Source organism: Arachis stenosperma, chromosome 10 (assembly GCF_014773155.1).
Source record: "Arachis stenosperma cultivar V10309 chromosome 10, arast.V10309.gnm1.PFL2, whole genome shotgun sequence".
In the NCBI taxonomy this organism is placed as follows: domain Eukaryota; kingdom Viridiplantae; phylum Streptophyta; class Magnoliopsida; order Fabales; family Fabaceae; genus Arachis; species Arachis stenosperma.
In genome coordinates, this window is record NC_080386.1 from 73,545,228 (window position 1) to 73,551,715 (window position 6,488).

The following is a 6,488-nucleotide window of genomic DNA, read 5'->3' on the forward strand; positions in this document are numbered from 1 at the left end:
ACTGTTGGATGCATTTTGCCATCCATTCAGACTTTGAGAGATCATGTTGACTTGCTGAGTCAACACTTTGTTCTGAGCCAATATAGCATTCAGAGCATCAATTTCAAGAACTCCCTTCCTCTGAGGCGTCCCATTATTCACGAAATTCCTCTCAGAAGTGTACATGAATTGATTATTTGCAACCATGTCAATAAGTTCTTGAGCTTCTGCAGGCGTTTTCTTTAGGTGAATGGATCCACCTGCAGAATGGTCCAATGACATCTTGGAAAACTCAGATAGACCATAATAGAATATATCTAATATGGTCCATTCTAAAAACATGTCAGAAGGACACTTTTTGGTCATCTGCTTGTATCTTTCCCAAGCTTCATAGAGGGATTCACCATCTTTTTGCTTGAAGGTCTAAACATCCACTCTAAGCTTGCTCAGCTTTTGAGGAGGAAAGAATTTATCCAAGAAGGCCGTGACCAGCTTATCCCAGGAGTCCAAGCTATCTTTAGGTTGTGAGTCCAACCATGTTCTAGCTCTGTCTCTTACAGTAAAAGGGAAAAGCATGAGCCTGTAGACTTTAGGATCTACTCCATTAGTCTTAACAGCCTCACAGATCTGCAAGAACTCAGTTAAAAACTGGTAAGGATCTTCTGATGAAAGTCCATGAAACTTGCAGTTCTGTTGCATCAGAGCAACTAGTTGAGGTTTCAGTTCAAAATTGTTTGCTCCAATGGCAGGAATTGAGATGCTTCTTCCATCAAACTTGGACGTGGGTTTATTATAATCACCAAGCATCCTCCTTACATTATTATTTTCGGCTGCCATCTTCTCTTCCTTTTCAAAAATTTCTGTAAGGTTGTCTCTGAATTGTTGTAATTTAGCTTCTCTTAGTTTCCCCTTCAGAGTCCTTCTTTATTGCTCAAAGTGTGTTTTGGAGATTGTGCGCATTCTTCCTCATCATCGCTTTCACGTCCAACCAAAAAGTTTTAACAAGCTCTATTCAATCATTGGTCGACGTGGAAGTATCTTCAATGTAAAAGTTCATTTCTTACTCAACTCCCCCCAAATATTTAACCGTCCTCTCAGATTTAATGCACTCAACATCATTAGTTTGTTGCAACTCATCGTTCAATTCCTCTTCTTTCACTTGAGATTCCAAACTTTCTTCCACTACGCACTCTTCAGTTGAAGTTAATTCCTCACATTCATTCCCAAAAGTGTTTTGGTTTTTATATGAACTTAGAGAGACTAAGCGAGTTAAGACTTCAGCTATGGTATCTATGTGATTTTCTTGCCTCTTTTAATATTTTTCTTATTTTCGAAGGTGTTCCTTTTGATTTTGAAAAATAAATGGAGTACTTCTTCTGTGAACTGGTCACAAGATGGAGGTGGAGTTTATTGGTCAAATGGCAGAGGTTAAAAAAAATCTTGAGGGTAAAAATATTAATTTGATATATATAGAGGTGGTGGTTTAAAAGAATCATGAAATAGTATTGGCATCATGGATATAGAGGTGGTGGTTCAAGAGGCTCATATGAGTGGTAGTAAGCTGGATATGAATTTGGATCCCGTGAAGGCGTTTGGTGATGACGGGATGTGGTTTGAGGGTATTATGATTGAGAAAAATATTAATGATGTAGTTCATAGGGATATAGTGTTTGAGAAGTTTCATAATGATGATAAGAGTGGTATGTGCCATAAGGTAAATCATTTCATAGTAGAGTGGAAGAGGTTGATTACATGAAGAATGTTCATATGAGTAAAATTCCTCCATCATTTGATTGTTTCTCTTATAACGCAAACCGTCATTAAAATTGTTATTTTCTACAACATCACCACACTTAGACAACTCGAAACTATAAGTACAAGTGTTCATGAGGGAAAAAAGTAGAAATAAGATACAATAAAATAATAGAGATAACTAAAAATTACTAAAAATGATTAAAATGACTAATAAAATAATACACAAAAAGTTGATAGATGATGTGAAAAAGTAAAAGGTAAAAGAGGGATGGAAATGTGAAAAAATGTATAAAAATAAGAATAAATTGAAAACGGGTTAAAAATAATGGAATTTCGTAAAAATAGGATAGGACTCACAGCGTGAGTCTTATTTAAATAACATGAAACTTTAACTCACATCATACATGACACCTAGTGCATTCAATTAAACACTGAACATATATATATTTATGAAAATCTATACATTTTTGTGTTGTTAGGTTATGTTAGGATTATGGTTTATATAATTGGAAAAATTAATTAAATTGATAGATTTTCATAAATATATTTATTCAGCATCCAATTGAACATGCTAGATGTTGTGTATACTATCAGTTAGTGTTATATCATCAATCGTTGACGAAAACTATTAATTGTGTGATGGAAAGACAAAAATGATTAATTTATAATTTTTGAAAGACTAATTTGATTGATAAAAATTTTCAGAGATAAATTTAAAAAAAAGATCTATTTTTAAACACTAATTTAAACATTAACCTACTAGATGTCAAGTTTAATTAGTGTTTAATTTATTTTGTAAGCAAAGAAAACTAATTTTTCATCAAAAAAAAATTAATTTCAATTCTTTATAATAAATTTTATCATTATTTAAATATTTTTTATTAAAATTATAATCTAATCTAACTTACTCATCTAATCTAACGAACTCATCAAAGTTCTCTTGAAAAATTATTAATTTTTTAATTTATTTGTAGACAATACATATATATTAATTACAATTACAAATGATGCTATTTTATATTAAATGATTTATATAATGATGATCTCATTTATTGTCATAAATGTTGAATTGAATAAGTCATAATTATTTTTAACTTGAAATAAATGAAAATAAAATAAAAAATACTATTTTATTTAGGTTTTAGGGTTTAATGGATGTCACACTCAAATATAAATAGTGACTTACGAATTTTGGTCTCCAACACATCAAAATTGCCTCTACAATTCTTTTCCCATCAGAGAAGTTGTGATTTAGTCCTATTAGAAATACAGAAGACTTTGGTTGAGGAAGATCAAAGAATCAAATACTTTCAATCATATTTACGAATTTAAATACGCTTTCGCATTCAAATATTTCTTTCTTAATAATTTAACATGGATAATCTCAAGATTAAAAAATTCTTAAAATTTTTAACAAATAATATCAAAATTATCTATATTTAAATCATTGAAAATATTTAATTTTAATATTTATTTTATTGAATTGAAATATGTATATAATAATTATGTGTTTGGCTCGCAAATTTTGAATTGTATAAAACTTGTTTGGGTTATGTTATTATCCACGTATTCTTGCATCACTTGGTATATATACATAAGGGAAGAATTCATGTAAAAGGATGAGAAGATCCCACAAAATTTGAATTGCGTGCCACACTTTTAATTTTGTATTAAGACATCAAATTATATTATTGGATTATCTTATATCACAGTTATATGTATATGTATGTGGATTTAAGAGTTATATGTATAAAAAAATCATTATGTACGTCTATATACTAAACGGGAAGAACATTACGGATTCAAGCCTTTATCAAAAGAAGAAGAAGAAAATATTAATTTATAATATGTAAACATATAATTAATAAAGACTCATAATATTATATAGTAGTTATATATTTTATTTTACTGAGTAACGTTATTATTTTGTGTTACATGAGCATCTTCAGGTTTTGTTACATAAAAAAATTAGTAATAATTTAGATTATTATATCTATATATTTTATAAATTTTTTGTTTTAAAATAAACCGGTTGAACATTATATTATTAAAGTAGTCTCTTTTTTTTTGAAAGAAAGAGCTCAACACGTAAAGTGGAGCAAGTACGGTAACAAGAAAGTAAGCAACATAAAATATGAACGAATCAAACAATCTAGGCATAACTATCCCTTTGTCATCTCTGACATTACCATCAACAATAAAAGGGATAAGCATCTAACTACTCAGTGAAGCTTTGGAAGGATAAAGTTATAATCTCCTGAGCTCCTTTTTCTTTTTTCTGAGAAATCCTTCGGTTTCATTCCAACCAAATGTTCCACATGATCGCACAAAAGCACACCATCAATCCCTTGCGCTCCTCCTTTCTATTTGATACCTCAGTCCAACTCTGAAAGTGCTCCTTCATTGTACCCAGGCAAGTCCATTGCATCCCAACATATGATAACCAAGCACACCACACTTGCCATATAAAACTACAACCAAGAAACAAGTGGTAATCATTTTCATCACCTCTGTTACATAATACACAAAGAGTATCTTGTTGGCTAATCACCCCTAGTTGACACAGTCTCGCCTTTGTATTTACCCTGCCAATCGATCCAAACCAAACAAATAACTCCACTCTAGGAGGAACAAGTCCTTTCCAAACCGACTTAGTAAAGGTGTAACTTGATATGTCCTCTGGAGCCATTTCCACCTGCAACACCTGCACAAAGGAGTTAGTAGAAAAAATGCCTTGGTTATCATATTTTCACACCACTCAATCCTCTCTCCCAAATGCAAGTTTGACTAATCACAAAGTATTATGAAGTTGGTTCAATAGCTGCAACTCCCATAGGAAATGTTCTCTCTTCCATTGGAAGTTCCACACCCAAACTAACCCATCCCAAAATCCACGATCCCCTATCACTGATCCTCTTTGGTTTGAAATAGAGAAGAGCCTTGAAAAACGATCTTTCAAAAAACCTCCACTAATCCAGACATCCTCCCAAAACCGAGTACGTCTCCCATCTCCCACCTCCATAGCCAACCCATTGATCATCCTCTGCCTAACTTCCTGATTCTTGAACTAAAGCTAACATATATCCTTCCACGGGCCCCCTCGAATAGGTAGTTTCTGAGAGGCTAGGAGCTCATTTGGATTCAAGTTGTTACAGGAGCATACCACCTTCTTCCACAATGGGCACTCTTTCTTAGAGAACCGCCAGCACCACTTAAACAGAAGGGCTGTATTGCGTATCATGGCATCTCCCACCCCCAAGCCACCTAACCGTTTAGGAGTCTGCACCACTTTTTACTTCACCAAGGCCATTGGTGCGCGAAATTGTGAACAATACTTTTCACAACTCTCATAATCCCTGGTCATGAACTCCAAAAACTTGGTGGTTCAATTCCATGGCATTACACAACTTCGCACAACTAACCAGCAAGTGCACTGGGTCGTCCAAGTAATACCTTACGTGAGTAAGGGTCGATCCCACGGAGATTGTTAGCATTGAAGCAAGCTATGGTCATCTTGTAAATCTTAGTCAGGCAAACTCAAATGTATATGATGATGAACGAAAATAACATAGGAGATAAAGATAGTGATACTTATGTATATCATTGGTGTAAGAGCTTCAGACAAGTGTATGAAGATGCCTTCCCTTCCGTCTCTCTGCTTTCCTGCTGCCTTCATCCAATCCTTCTTACTCCTTTCCATGGCAAGCTCGTGTAGGGTTTCACTGTTGTCAGCAGCTACCTCCCATCCGCGCAGTGAAAGCTAATGCACACACTCTGTCACAGTGCTGCCAATCACCGGTTTGGTTCCCTCCCCTACCGGAATAGAATCACTCTTTTGCGTCTGTCACTAACGCCCAGTAGGTTACAGGTTTGAAGCACGTCACAGTCATTCAGTCATTGAATCCTACTCAGAATACCACAGACAAGGTTAGACCTTCCGGATTCTCTTGAATGCCGCCATCAGTTCTTGCCTATACCACGAAGACTCTGATCTCACGGAATGGTTGGCTCGTTTGTCAGGCGAGCACTCGGTTGTCAGGCGATCAACCATGCATCGTGCAATCGGGAATCCAAGAGATATTCACTAAGCCTCAGATGCTTGTAGAACAAGAATGGTTGTCAGTCACCTTGTTCATGGGTGAGAATGGTGATGGGCGTCAATCATCACCTTCATCATGTTGAAGAACAAGTGATATCTTGGACAAAGAACAAGCGGAATTGAATGGAAGAACAATAGTAATTGCATTAATACTCGAGGTACAGCAGAGCTCCACACCTTAATCTATGGTGTGTAGAAACTCCACCGTTGAAAATACATAAGCATAAGGTCTAGGCATGGCCGAATGGCCAGCCTCCCAAAGGTCTAAGATAGCATACAACAAAGATAGCTACCAAAAGTCCTAGATGTCTCTATATAATAGTAAAAGGTCCTACTTATAGAAAACTAGTACATAGATGAGTAAATGACATAAAAATCCACTTCCGGGCCCACTTGGTGTGTGTTTGGGCTGAGCAATGAAGAAATTTCGTGTAGAGACTCTCCTTGGAGTTAAACGCCAGCTTTAGTGCCAGTTTGGGCGTTTAACTCCCAATTAGGTGCCAGTTCCGGCGTTTAACGCTGGAATTTCTTGAGGTGACTTTGAACGCCGGTTTGGGCCATCAAATCTTGGGCAAAGTATGGACTATTATATATTGCTGGAAAGCCCAGGATGTCTACTTTCCAACGCCGTTAAGAGCGCGCCAATTGGGCTTCT

The 6,488-nt window shown here is 35.3% G+C and overlaps 1 non-coding gene across 1 annotated transcript; it reads left to right on the top strand.

The window, feature by feature from the left end:
* Positions 1 to 319: 319 nt before the first annotated feature.
* On the top strand, positions 320 to 423 carry LOC130959728 (small nucleolar RNA R71). The gene has a single exon (XR_009078795.1). It is a non-coding gene; the product is annotated as a small nucleolar RNA R71 (small nucleolar RNA).
* Positions 424 to 6,488: the final 6,065 nt, after the last annotated feature.